The 14,770-nt window shown below is 45.2% G+C and overlaps 1 protein-coding gene across 1 annotated transcript in view; it reads left to right on the top strand.

The window, feature by feature from the left end:
- Nucleotides 1-14,770, top strand: part of LOC149460649 (uncharacterized) — a 60,389-nt gene that overhangs the window by 21,395 nt on the left and 24,224 nt on the right. The gene's annotated exons all lie outside the window — the stretch shown is intronic.

Below are 14,770 nucleotides of genomic sequence, written 5' to 3'. Positions count from 1 at the left end.
CATTTGTAGACGCTATAACTTTCATGTAAACCAATTAATTTACACGTATTGGGATTATTTTTACCAAAGACATGGAGCAGAATACATATTGGTTGAAATTTAGGATGAAATTTGATTATTTTTAGGGAGGTAAATTTCATTAGGGTGCAGCGTTGCATGACCGCGCAATTGTCAGTTAAAGTGCAATAAAATCTTAATGCTGACAAGTCAGAATTGCTGTGTAATATTAATGACTTGTGGTGTAAAACTGGTAAACGCATGTCTGCCCCTCCCCCAACAATCTCATGAGTCATTACAACTAGAGGGCGCTATCCAGCAATTGAATGTTGCCTCTGAGAATTATAAAAGACTGTGTTACATATATTGGTCTGTTACAGCCGTACAACTCAGGAGTCATTGGAGGATTGAGGGGTTCAGGAGATCAATCTTGTAGAGACAATTTAGTGGTGAGAACAAAGACAGAGGCAGAAGTGAGAACAACACATCTCCATGAATCCAGATCTGATCGCTCTGCGTCTACTAGACACTCCTCAACATCTTCCCAATCCATACAATCAAGGTTCTCTGCACTCAGTCAGCAACTAATAAAAGCCGTGCTGATGGTGAAGATTCTAAAATTCAGGCAGCTTTCACCCAGAAGAAAGCAGAAATGGAGGCTCAGGCAGCAGAAATGGAGGCTCAGGCCGCAGAAATGGAGGCTCTGGCTGTAGAAATGGAAGCTCAGGCCACAGAAATGGAGGCTTAGGCCACAGAAATGGAGGCTCAGGCCGCAGAAATGGAAGCTCAGGCCGCAGAAATGGAGGCTCAGGCCGCACAAATGGAGGCTCAGGCCGCACAAAAGAAAGCAGAAATGGAAGCTCAGGCCGTAGAAATGGAGGCTCCAGCCGCAGAAATGGAGGCTTAGGTCGCACAAAAGAAAGCAGAAATGGAGGCTTAGGCCGCAGAAATGGAGGCTCCAGCCGCAGAAATGGAGGCTCAGGCCGCACAAAAGAAAGCAGAAATGGAAGCTCAGGCCGCAGAAATGGAAGCTCAGACCTCACAAATGGAGGCTCAGGCCGCACATAAGAAAGCAGAAATGGAAGCTCAGGCAGCAGAAATGGAGGCTCAGGCCTCACAAATGGAGGCTCAGGCCGCACATACAAAAGCAGGAATGGAGGCTCAGGCCGCACATAAGAAAGCAGAAATGGAAGCTCAGGCCGCAGAAATGGAGGCTCAGGCCTCACAAATGGAGGCTCAGGCCGCACATACAAAAGCAGGAATGGAGGCTCAGGTCGCACATACAAAAGCAGGAATGGAGGCTCAGGCAGCAGAGAGAGATGCTAAAGCCACCCACCAAAAGGCAGAAATTGAAGTTTTAGAAAAACAATGTGAGCAGCCACAGCCATGGCAAGGTTCTGGGTCTTAGAACAAGCCGCTAGTAAAAACAAGAGACAACAGTTCCAGACACTCAGTTGTATCTCATGTCTCAGATTCTTCACACATCTCTCCAGAACGTCAACTTCCTGTCACAGCAGCCAAAGTACTCCATCAAAGTGTCTTCTCTGCACCTCCTGTACCTCAGGATGATTTCCCTTATACTGTATCCTCCAATACATCAGACTGCAGCATCTCAGCCAGCCGCAGACACTGGTGTGTATGTAACAGACCGTCCATCATACTTTGACCTCCCAGCAAACGCACCACTCTACAAACTAACATGCCAATGGACTCTAAGCCAGCTCTGGCATTGAATGCCTTCGCAGCAACATATGTTCCCAAGTCACTCCACGTAAGTCCACCAACCGTCACAACCAACTCTGTTCCACCTGCAGTCATGCACCCAAAATCTGAAAACACGGACATGTCACAGCTTGCTACATACATGCTCTGCAGAGGGCTTGTTAAGACAGGCCTCACCAAGTTTAATGACAAGCCTGAGAATTACAGAGGCTGGAAATCCACTTTTAAGGCCACAATGAGTGACCTAGACATCAATGCCACAGAGGAATTAGATCTACTCATCAGATGGCTAGGTCCCCAGTCCACTGAATGCATCAAGAGACTCAAAGCAGTTCATATTGACAACCCTGCTGCAGGCCTTAATGCTGCTTGGGGCAGACTTGAACAGACCTTTGGCAGCCCAGAGGCCATTGAAGATGCTTTATTCAAAAGGTTGCAAAGCTTCCCAAGGATTTCTGCTAACGACAATCTAAAGTTTCAAGAAATCAGCAATGTTCTATTAGAGCTTCAACTTGTTAAGGCTGACACCAACTTACCTGGTCTCAGTTACCTTGACACCTCTCATGGCATCAAATCTATTGTTCTAAAGCTACCATATGGACTAATGTTCTACCTGCACCTTCTACAGTTCTTGAAAAGACTGATCAAAGCAAGAGAATTGAGGACCCAAATCGCCAATGTCCAATACATAACAAACCACATCCACTTAAGAAATGTATCGGCTTCAGAAAGAAAACCCTCCAAGAACATAAGGAACTTTTGAAGAAATTTGGGGTTTGCTACAAATGCTGTGCCTCCACAGAACACTTTGCAAAGGACTGTAAAGCGATCATCAAATGTATAGAGTGTGTATGACAGCGATGACCATGTGCAAGATCTTCATCAATATTCGCACAACTCTACTACGCTCACAAACAATCTTCCTGAGGCAAGGCAAGGCGGGGAGCGCCCAGATCAAGCAGCACCTACCATCCCAGTGTTCTCTACATGTACAGAGGTCTGCAGAGAAGGATTCTGTGACAACTCCTGTGCAAAGATATGCTTGGTCCGTGTATACCCCAAAGGTCAACCTGAAAAGGCCATAAGACTGTATACTATTCTGGAGGATCAGAGTAACAGATCTCTTACAAGAACACAGTTTTGTGAACTGTTGATTATAACTGGAGATGCTCTGCCTTGTACTCTAAGCACTTGTTCCGGCACTACAGAGGTCTTAGGTAGGAGAGCCAGTGGTCTTGTAGTTGGTCCTCATCATCACTAAAAATACTACCCAGGACTGGGAGGATCGTGTGTGGAGTGATTCATAAGGCTCATTGGTCCTGTAGGGCCTGGGCAGGAAGGTGAGGGGGCACCCCAACCTGTGAGGATTGGCACTATACCAGCACAAGCACAAGAATTCCACCTGCATGTGTATGTGAAGTGATGCCATTCATGTGGACTATTTATACTACAGCATCCACATCTTCTATAGGGGTAGTGTGTAGTAGTCCAGTAAAGTTTTTGCATGGTTCACTGTGTCACCTGATCCCGAAGGGGATTCACACACTGTTTCTTGCACTCACATATGATCCCTCAGCTGAGGATCATGGAGGGGGAGTGTGTCCTTAGTAGCACTTACCTATTGTTTAGTGTGTGTTATTAATACTATCATTATATGTGTGACCTGTTCTCGCCATTATATAGGTTTATATAGCGCCGCACTACCTTGGCGTATATTGCAATTGCTGTTATGGCTGACATTCAGCAGATGTTCCATTGTTTCATTGTCCGTGAAGACTACAGAAACTTCCTCAGGTTCCGATGGTACCGCAATAATGATGTCAACGATGAAGTCATAGACTATCGAATGAAGGTACTATCAAGGTCCTACCTTTCCTCAGGGCTTGTGCTGCTCCATGTGCTGGCATCCATCTTAGGTCTGCAAAGCATTGTGGGATCCAGCAGCAAGCTCCTGTTCAGATAACTCTTTGCTCTCCTGGATACCAACTCGGCTTTGGCTAAGACTCCTCCTGGCTTCTGACCCCGGCTCTGGTGACCATTCTTCCTGGCTTCTGACCCCAGCTCTGGCGACCATTCTTCCTGGCTTCTGACCCTGGCTTTGGCTACGATTCCCGCTGGTTCTCGACTTGATTATCCTGGAAGACGACCTCGGCAGGAGAACTTCTGTCCTACCAAGTCATCCGCTTTTGCTGTCGGACTTGCATAGACTCTTGCCTTGTTTCTGTGTAAATAAACTTACCTTTAATTGCACCTCCTTGTGTGTCTGGCTCCTCGCTCCCTGACAGGTACATGTTTTTCGTAACAGTCCTTCTCCTGCAGTAGCAATTTATGGACTGAGGAAAACAGCTCAAGAGGGTGAGAAAAAATTTGGATCTCATGCAAGACAGTTCATTGAAAGGAATTTCTATGTAGAAGATGGACTCAAATCTCTGCCCAATAAAGAAGAAGCTTTTGACCTTCTTACCAGAACCTAGAACATGCTTGCCACCGCAAACCTCAGACTTCACAAAATCATCTCTAACAGCGACAAGGTCATGTTGACTTTTCCTTCTGATGACCATGTTGTCAGTGTGAAGTAATTCCAACTAGGATCTTACCTTTCTGTACAACATACATGTACAGTTATACTGTACAGTTCAATATGAACATCTTTCCCCTAGCTCTAACTATAGTAGTGTGGCTGCCCAGGCATACCTCTGTGCGGCAAGAGTCCATGGTGTTGTTCATGGCTTGATGTCTCCAAAAGTCCGAGTGTCTTTAATGGGCTGCAGGGCTTGCACCAAATACCCAGGAACTGAATTGCAATAGGATTGGACACGATCAAACAGAAAACCAGTCCCTGTGTAACCCCTTCTGCTCCCAGCAAGCTTCTGTTTTTTGCTATTAACTTAGGTGATTGGATGATTCAGCTCTGAAGAAAAAAGTCTATTTTTTTTTTGCTAGCTTTCTAACTTTGTGAAATTTTCTTTTTGGTGATGTCAGTGAAGATTTTTGCTACACTGATGGAGTTTTTTCTTGGTGACAGCAATCAAGGTTCCTTGGTGAGCTCAAGCAAGGTTCCTTTTTGACATCAATCAATCAAAGTTTCTTGGTGACATCAATCAAGGTTCCTTGGTGACATCAATCAATCAAGATTCTTTGGTGACATCAATCAAGGTTCCTTGGTGACCTCAATCAATCAAGTTTTGTTGGTGACACCAATCAAGGTTCTATGGTGACCTCAGTCAAGGTTCCTTGGTGACATCAATCAATCAAGGTTTCTTGGTGACCTCAATTAAGAATTCTTGCTGACCTTAATCAAGTTTCCCTGGTGACTTCAATCAATCAAGTTTTCTTGGTGACACCAATCAAGGTTCCTTGGTGACCTCACTCTAGGTTCCTTGGTAACATCGATCAAGGTTTCTTGGAGACATCAATCAAGGTTTTCTTTGCGACCTCAATCAAGGTTACTTGGTGACATCAATCAATCAAGGTTCCTTGGTGACCTCAATTAAGATTTCTTGCTCACCTTAATCAAGATTCCTTAGTGACTTCAATTAATCAGGTTTTCTTGGTGACACCAATCAAGGTTCCTTGGTGACCTCACTCTAGGTTCCTTGGTAACATCAATCAAGGTTTCTTGGTGACATCAATCAAGGTTTTCTTTGTGAACTCAATCGAGGTTTCTTGGTTACTTCAATCAATCAAGGTTTCTTGGTGACATCAATCAATCTATCAAGGTTCTTTGGTGAACTCAGATGATCTTGATCAGCTATCCTGATCAGTGTTTTCTCAGCACTAGCTTTTGAGGCCGAACCCTCCTGGACTGTACATGTGAGACTAGCCTGGAATGTAACCTTTGGGCACTGGGCTTTTCATTGTGGTGGTCTCCAGGCCAGGGTGTACTGTGTTAGTTAGCTGAGGAGTGCTTTCAGGTCCAGAGTTGTGCTGCGGTCACAGGTCTGATCCTGTCTTTGAAGAATCACTTAGTGAGCAGAGCCAGTTGTAATGAAGCACTGGGAGCTACCTCATTGATGGCCACCATTTTAAATTTCCCGCCACTTTTTAACAGGGTAAGAGTTAAGGCCGAAGAATCGAGTGCTGATGGCATTCACTGGGTTGAGCTCTGACTTCTCTTTCTCTGTATTCAGCTTGGAGGAAGCATCATTCTGCCATTGATCTTTAAGCATCATGTGGATCTCCCTTCCTACACTGACTTGGTCACCCTCGGCCACCTAAAACCCTGAGCCGGAGTTGCCTGGGTTTATGAGACTTAAAACCTTGCCTCACATTGGGCCTAGTTGAATTACCACTGTGCAAACACACCATGTCTTCACTAAGACAGCCAGACTGTCCCACTGCCAAGGATGAAAACGGCTTATAGTCCTAGAGTGCTTCTGTGCGCATTTACCTTAGTTTTCTCAGAAGGAATTGACACCTGTAATTCAGAACCTTGGACCCCTATTGTTACTGGATCATCTTTATTGAAGTCTACCAAAGCTCTCTCGTGTGTGGCCAAGGTATCCCCCATGTCCACAGGAACCTCAATCTATGCTTTGGACTTTCTGGCTGTTTTTGCTCAGATATCGGGACGCTCTACCGTCAAAGGCTCCACATGGTCCCCTGCAGATTATGTCTGTGATTGGCCTAAAACTTCTATTCATGCTGGCCATGTTGACCTTGTCACTGTCTCTGAGAGTTCCAACGATCTACCTCTGGTTGGGGTCATTACAGTCTCCTGAAGTGGACACAGATTTACCAGGGTTGTTTCAAACCTTATAGAGGTACTACCCATCATCTGTAGAATCAGCCTTTTGTTCCAGGCCTTGGGGTTTTTAAGTCCCATCATGCCTCTGCCTTTGGGAGTCATGCTTGTAACTGTCAATCTTGCAATGCCTCATGGGACTTGAAGTTTGGCAACAGTTGGAGGGTCATCAGTTTGACACCTGTGCTTTAGGGTTTTAATTCCTCCCCTTATAAGTCAGGATCATTCTCCCTCCCTCATCTTTCAGGGTGTGTAGGGTGCCAAGGGATTACTCTCATAATTTAGACTCCCTTTTTCAATTGTAACTCAGTGCTTGTCATCAACCCCTCATGCCTGGGAGCCTGAACTTGGGGCAAAACATCCAAATGGTCTCTCTAGACCAAGTACTTCCAGATATTACCTGTCTGCCTTTTTGTCTGAAAGGGGTATTTTCTTCCCTTCACCATGAAGTCTTGGGGCTCCAATCTGTTTCCTGAGAACAGTTCCTGTCTCATCAAGCATCCCCTCCATGACTTGATACTCTGACCTGAGCTCCACTGGAAATCCCTCACGTGTTGAAGAGTCTTCCCCTATGGAACGGTCTGGGAGTTTTCCCTGTGGTAGATCTAGTGGCCTGGTCCCTATGCTGTACTACACTGAGAGTGTTACGTTTCACTATGCTGTCCTCCTTGGAGATAAGAATTTACCGTCTGGTTCTCTTCTGATTCAGTACCTGAAAGCTGTTGATTTCCCACCTGGCAGGAAGATTTAATTGCTGGATGGCCCTGTGCTCTCCACATTGTCAGCAAGAAGATCATGCTTGGGTCCTGCTGCTAGCCCCCCTCAGCAGGTAGGGGGTCTGCCTGGAGACCTTTGTGGGACCTGGTCACTGGAGCTTAAGTTCTCATTTGATGACCGATGTGCAGTTCCTCCAGACTCCTTCCCTTGCTCTTGTTCCTAATCAGGTAGACAATCTAGGATCCATTCCCCCTTCCCCTCTCCTCAGCTGAGGATGCTTTGTTGGACCATGCTCCATGATTAGATGATGGCAGTTTTGCTTAGAGGCACCGATGGGTGTTTAGGCACATGGGTCCCTGTGCATCCTTATGACCTGCTGGTGTTTTGTGCACCATATGGGTTGCGCCATATTTCTTCTCACTGCTTACCCCTGTGGAGGTGTCTTGGCACTTTTTCCACTTCTAGTCAAGCCCTTAGGTACTCTTAGGGTTCTTTCCTACCAGCTTTCAAGAGCTGGCTGGCTGTCTGATATGAAGGATGGGACATTCTGGGTCGTCTGTCTCTCTCTGATATGAAGGATGGGACATTCTGGGTAGTCTGTCTCGGTCTCTGATATGAAGGACGGGACATTCTGGGTAGTCTGACTCTCTCTGATATGAAGGATGGGACATTTTGGGTAGTCTGTCTCTCTCTGACAGGAAGGATGGAAGATTCTGTGTAGTCTGTCTTTTTCTCTGATATGAAGGACGGGACATTCTGGGTAGTCTGTCTCTCTCTGATATGAAGGACGGGACATTCTGGGAAGTCTGTCTCGGTCTCTGATATGAAGGACGGGACATTCTGGGTAGTCTGTCTCGGTCTCTGATATGAAGGATGGGACATTCTGGGTAGTCTGACTCTCTCTGATATGAAGGACGGGACATTTTGGGTAGTCTGTCTCTCTCTGACAGGAAGGATGGAAGATTCTGTGTAGTCTGTCTTTTTCTCTGATATGAAGGACGGGACATTCTGGGTAGTCTGTCTCTCTCTGATAGGAAGGATGGGACATTCTGGGTAGTCTGTCTCTCTCTGATAGGAAGGATGGGAGATTCTGGGTAGTCTGTCTCAGTCTCTGATATGAAGGATGGGACATTCTGGGTAGTCTGTCTCGGTCTCTGATATGAAGAACAGGACATTCTGGGTAGTCTGTCTTTCTCTGATATGAAGGATGGGACATTCTGCGTAGTCTGTCTCGGTCTCTGATATTAAGGATGGGACATTCTGGGTAGTCTGTCTAAGTCTCTGATATGAAGGATGGGGCATTCTGGGTAGTCTGTCTTTTTCTGATATGAAGGACGGGACATGCTGGGTAGTTTGTCTCTGTCTCTGATATGAAGGGCGGGACATGCTGGGTAGTCTGTCTCGGTCTCTGATATGAAGGGTGGGACATTCTGGGTAGTCTGTCTCTCTCTGATACGAAGAACGGGACATTCTGGGTAGTCTGTCTCTCTGTCTCTTATATGAAAGATGGGACATTCTGTGTAATCTGTCTCTCTCTGATATGAAGGATGGGACATTCTGGGTAGTCTGTCTTGGTCTTTCATATGAAGGATGGGTCATTCTGGGTAGTCTGTCTCTCTCTCTGATATGAAGGACGGGACATTCTGGGTAGTCTGTCTCTCTCTGATATGAAGGACGGGACATTCTGGGTAGTCTGTCTCTCTCTGATATGAAGGACGGGACATTCTGGGTAGTCTGTCTTGGTCTTTCATATGAAGGACGGGTCATTCTGGGTAGTCTGTCTCTCTCTGATATGAAGGACTGGACATTCTGGGTAGTCTGTCTCTTTCTGATATGAAGGACGGGATATTCTGGGTAGTCTGTCTCGGTCTCTGATATGAAGGATGGGACATTCTGGGTAGTCTGTCTCAGTCTTTGATATGAAGGACGGGAAGTTCTGGGTAGTCTTTCTCTCTGTCATGAAGGACAGGACATTCTGGGTAGCCTGTCTCTCTCTGATATGAAGCAAGGGAGATTCTTGGTAGTCTGTCTCAGTCTCTGATTTGAAGGACGGGACATTCTGGATAGTCTGTCTCTGTGTCTGATATGACGGAGGGGACACTCTGGGTAGTCTGTCTCATTCTCTGATATGAAGGATGGGACATTCTGGGTAGTCTGTCTTGGTCTCTGATATGAAGGACGGGACATTCTGGGTAGTCTGTATCGTTCTCTGATATGAAGGATGGGACATTCTGGGTAGTCTGTATCGTTCTCTGATATGAAGGATGGGACATTCTGGGAAGTCTGTCTCTCTCTGATATGAAGGATGGGACATTCTGGGAAGTCTGTCTCTCTCTGATATGAAGGATGGGACATTCTGGGGAGTCTGTCTCTCTCTCTGATATGAAGGACGGGACATTCTGGGAAGTCTGTCTCTCTCTGATATGAAGGATGGGACATTCTGGGAAGTCTGTCTCTCTCTGATATGAAGGATGGGACATTCTGGGTAGTCTGTCTCTCTCTCTGATATGAAGGACGGGACATTCTGGGTAATCTGTCTCTCTCTGATATGAAGGATGGGACATTCTAAGTAGTATATCTTTCTCTGATATGAAGGATGGGATATTCTGGGTGGTCTGCTCGGTCTCTGATATGAAGGATGGGACATACTGGGTAGTCTGTCTTGGTCTTTGATATGAAGGATGGGACGTTCTGGGTAGTCTGTCTCAGTCTTTGATATGAAGGATGGGACATTCAGGATAGTTTGTCTCTCTCTGATATGAAGGATGTTACATTCTGGGCAGTATGTCTCTCTGATAAGAAGGACGGGACATTCTGGGTAGTCTGTCTCTCTCTGATATGAAGGACGGGACATTCTGGGTAGTCTGTCTCTCTCTGATATGAAGGACGGGACATTCTGGGTAGTCTGTCTTGGTCTTTCATATGAAGGACGGGTCATTCTGGGTAGTCTGTCTCTCTCTGATATGAAGGACTGGACATTCTGGGTAGTCTGTCTCTTTCTGATATGAAGGACGGGATATTCTGGGTAGTCTGTCTCGGTCTCTGATATGAAGGATGGGACATTCTGGGTAGTCTGTCTCAGTCTTTGATATGAAGGACGGGAAGTTCTGGGTAGTCTTTCTCTCTGTCATGAAGGACAGGACATTCTGGGTAGTCTGTCTCTCTCTGATATGAAGGATGGGACATTCTGGGTAGTGTGTCTATTAGAGATGAGCGAATCGAACCAGGTGAAGTGGAATTCGATACGAATTTCAGGAAAAATTCGATTTGCGTCGAATCCGAATATTTGCCTACTTCGGGTGCGCGAATCGAATTTTTCCCGATCAGCCGGCAAAAGTGTCCCTGCAGACAGCTCCGCTATTTCTGACAGTTCTCTGACAGCTCCTTCACATGTATAGCGGTTGAAACATCTGTATCTATTTGTTTCCATTTAGGATACAGATGTTTTTATTCGGAAACAGATGTTTCAACCGCTGTACATGTGAAGGAGCTGTCAGAGAACTGTCAGAAATAGAGGAACTCTGCAGATACACTTTTTGCCGGTTTGGAATTCTTATTTTCATCCTACTTCTTCTTCTTCTTCTTCTTCATCCTCATCCTCATCCTCAGAAGAAGAGGATGAGGATGAAGAAGAAGAAGAAGAAGAAGTAGGATGAAAATAAGAATAATTCCAAGCCGGCAAAAAGTGTATCTGCAGAGCTCCTCTAAGTGTATCTGCAGAATAGAGGAGCTCTGCAGATACACTTTTTGCCGGCTTGGAATTATTCTTATTTTCATCCTACTTCTTCTTCTTCTTCTTCCTCTTCATCCTCATCCTCTTCTTCTTCTTCTGAGGATGAGGATGAAGAAGAAGAAGAAGTAGGATGAAAATAAGAATAATTCCAAGCCGGCAAAAAGTGTATCTGCAGAGCTCCTCTATTCTGCAGATACACTTAGAGGAGCTCTGCAGATACACTTTTTGCCGGCTTGGAATTATTCTTATTTTCATCCTACTTCTTCTTCTTCTTCTTCTTCATCCTCATCCTCTTCTTCTTCTTCTGAGGATGAGGATGAAGAAGAAGAAGAAGTAGGATGAAAATAAGAATAATTCCAAGCCGGCAAAAAGTGTATCTGCAGAGCTCCGCTAAGTGTATCTGCAGAGCTCCGCTATTTCTGACAGTTCTGTGACATTCACTCCATACAGCGGTTGAAACATTGTATCTATTTGTTTCCATAAATGGAATCCATTTATGGAAACAAATAGATACAATGTTTCAACCGCTGTATGGAGGGAATGTCACAGAACTGTCAGAAATAGCGGAGCTCTGCAGATACACTTAGCGGAGCTCTGCAGATACACTTTTTGCCGGCTTGGAATTCTTCTTATTTTCATCCTACTTCTTCTTCTTCATCCTCATCCTCAGAAGAAGAAGAAGAGGATGAGGATGAAGAAGAAGAAGAAGTAGGATGAAAATAAGAAGAATTCCAAGCCGGCAAAAAGTGTATCTGCAGAGCTCCGCTAAGTGTATCTGCAGAGCTCCGCTAAGAAATAGCGGAGCTCTGCAGATACACTTTTTGCCGGCTTGGAATTCTCCTTCTTCTCATCCTTCTTCTTCTTCTTCTCATCCTTCTTCTTCTTCTCATCCTTCTCCTTCTTCTCATCCTTCTCCTTCTTCTCATCCTTCTTCTTCTTCTCATCCTTCTTCTTCTTCTCATCCTTCTCCTTCTTCTCATCCTTCTTCTTCTCATCCTTCTCCTTCTTCTCATCCTTCTTCTCATCCTTCTCCTTCTTCTCATCCTTCTTCTCATCCTTCTTCTCATCCTTCTCCTTCTTCTCATCCTTCTCCTTCTTCTCATCCTTCTCCTTCTTCTCATCCTTCTCCTTCTTCTCATCCTTCTCCTTCTCCATCTTCTCATCCTTCTCCATCTTCTCATCCTTCTCCTTCTCCTTCTTCTCATCCTTCTCCTTCTCCTTCTCCTTCTTCTCATCCTTCTCCTTCTTCTCATCCTTCTCCTTCTCCTTCTTCTCATCCTTCTCCTTCTTCTCATCCTTCTCCTTCTCCTTCTTCTCATCCTTCTCCTTCTCCTTCTCCTTCCTCATCTCCAAGGGCATTTAAATTAAAGGTACAGTGTTCTGCACTAATTTAAAGGCTCTCTGAAGCCTAGAAACCCTTTTTATAAGTTAACTTCGTAGCGAATTAATTCGCATCGAATCAAATTTCTTCCTGAAATTCGGCGAATCAGCCGAATCGAATTTTTGAATAATTCGCTCATCTCTAGTGTCTATCTCTGATATGAAGGACGGGACATTCTGGGTAATTTGTCTCTGTCTCTGATATGAAGGACTGGACATGCTGGGTAGTGTGTCTCGGTCTCTGATATGAAGGACGGGACATTCTGGGTAGTCTGTCTTGGTCTCTGATATGAAGGACAGCACATTCTGGGTAGTCTGTCTCGTTCTCTGATATGAAGGACGGGACATTCTGGGTAGTCTGTCTCGGTCTCTGATATGAAGGACGGGACATTCTGGGTAGTCTGTCTCGTTCTCTGATATGAAAGACGAGAAATTTTGGGTAGTCTGTCTCTGCCTCTGATATGAAGGACAGGACATTCAGGATAGTTTGTCTCTCTCTGATATGAAGGTTGGGACATTCTGGGTAGTCTGTCTCTCTGATAGGAAGGATGGGAGATTCTGGGTAGTTTGTCTCTGTCTCTGATATGACGGAGGGGACATTCTGGGTAGTCTGTCTCATTCTCTGATATGAAGGATGGGACATTCTGAGTAGTCTGTCTCGTTCTCTGATATGAAGGATGGGACTTTCTGGGTAGTCTGTCTCGTTCTCTGATATGAAGGACGGTACATTCTGGGTAGTTTGTCTCTCTCTGATATGAAGGACGGGACATTCTAGGTAGTCTGTCTCTCTCTGATATGAAGGATGGGACATTCTGGGTAGTCTGTCTCTCTGTGATATGAAGGATGGGACATTCTGGGTAGTCTGTCTCTCTCTGATATGAAGGATGGGACATTCTGGGTAGTCTGTCTCGGTCTCTGATATGAAGGACGGGACATTCTGGGTAGTCTATCTCGTTCTTTGATATGAAGGATGGGACATTCTGGGTAGTCTGTCTCTCTGATAGGAAGGATGGGAGATTCTGGGTAGTTTGTCTCTCTCTGATATGAAGGATGGGACACTCTGGGTAGTCTGTCTCATTCTCTGATATGAAGGATGGGACATTCTGGGTAGGCTGTCTCGTTCTCTGATATGAAGGATGGGACATTCTGGGTAGTCTGTCTCTCTCTCTGATATGAAGGACGGGACATTCTGGGTAGTCTGTCTCGTTCTCTGATATGAAGGACGGTACATTCTGGGTAGTTTGTCTCTCTCTGATATGAAGGACGGGACATTCTAGGTAGTCTGTCTCTCTCTGATATGAAGGATGGGGCATTCTGGGTAGTCTGTCTCGGTCTCTGATATGAAGGACGGGACATTCTGGGTAGTCTCTCTCTCTCTTATATGAAGTATGGGACATTCTGGGTAGTCTGTTTCTCTCTGATATGAAGGATGGGACTTTCTGGGTAGTCTCTCTCTCTCTGATATGAAGGATGGTACATTCTGGGTAGTCTCTCTCTCTTTTATATGAAGGATGGGACATTCTGGGTAGTCTATCTCGTTCTTTGATATGAAGGACGGGACATTCTGGGTAGTCTTTTTCTCTGTCATGAAGGAGGGACATTATGGGTAGTCTATCTCTCTCTGATATGAAGGACGGGACATTCTGGGTAGTCTATCTCTCTCTGATATGAAGGAGGGACATTATGGGTAGTCTATCTCTCTCTGATATGAAGGAGGGACATTCTGGGTAGTCTTTTTCTCTGTCATGAAGGAGGGACATTATGGGTAGTCTGTCTCTCTCTGATATGAAGGACGGGACATTCTGGGTAGTCTGTCTCTCTCTGATATGAAGGATGGGACATTCTGGGTAGTTTGTCTCTCTCTGATATGAAGGATGGGACATTCTGGGTAGTCTGTCTCTCTCTGATATGAAGGACGGAACATTCTGGGTAGTCTGTCTCTCTCTGATATGAAGGACGGGACATTCTGGGTAGTCTGTCTCTCTCTGATATGAAGGACGGGACATTCTGGGTAGTCTGTCTCTCTCTGATAGGAAGGATGGGACATTCTGGGTAGTCTGTCTCTCTCTCTCTGATATGAAGGACGGGACATTCTGGGTAGTCTGTCTCTCTCTGATATGAAGGATGGGACATTCTGGGTAGTCTGTCTCTCTCTGATATGAAGGATGGGACATTCTGGGTAGTCTGTCTCTCTCTGATATGGAGGATTGGACATTCTGGGTAGTCTATCTCTCTCTGATATGAAGGACAGGACATTCTGGGTAGTCTGTCTCTCTCTGATATGAAGGATGGGACATTATGGGTAGTGTGTCAGATTTTAGAGGTCTCTGTTTTATTATGCATTTTGTTTTTATCTTGTGTTCTGTGTCTTTAAGACTTTTCTATCTGTAGTAAAATATATTTTTTAAACAGTTTGTTGCATAAGAGTTAGGTTTATTGTTTCTTACATTTTTTAGTTGTTTTTGAACTTCTCTGGT

The sequence above is a fragment of the Staurois parvus genome, unplaced genomic scaffold (genome assembly GCF_062004578.1).
Source record: "Staurois parvus isolate SC_StPar_1 unplaced genomic scaffold, SC_StPar_1.0 ptg000223l, whole genome shotgun sequence".
NCBI classification, from domain to species: Eukaryota; Metazoa; Chordata; class Amphibia; order Anura; family Ranidae; genus Staurois; species Staurois parvus.
This window is presented reverse-complemented; position numbering and strand designations above follow the sequence as displayed.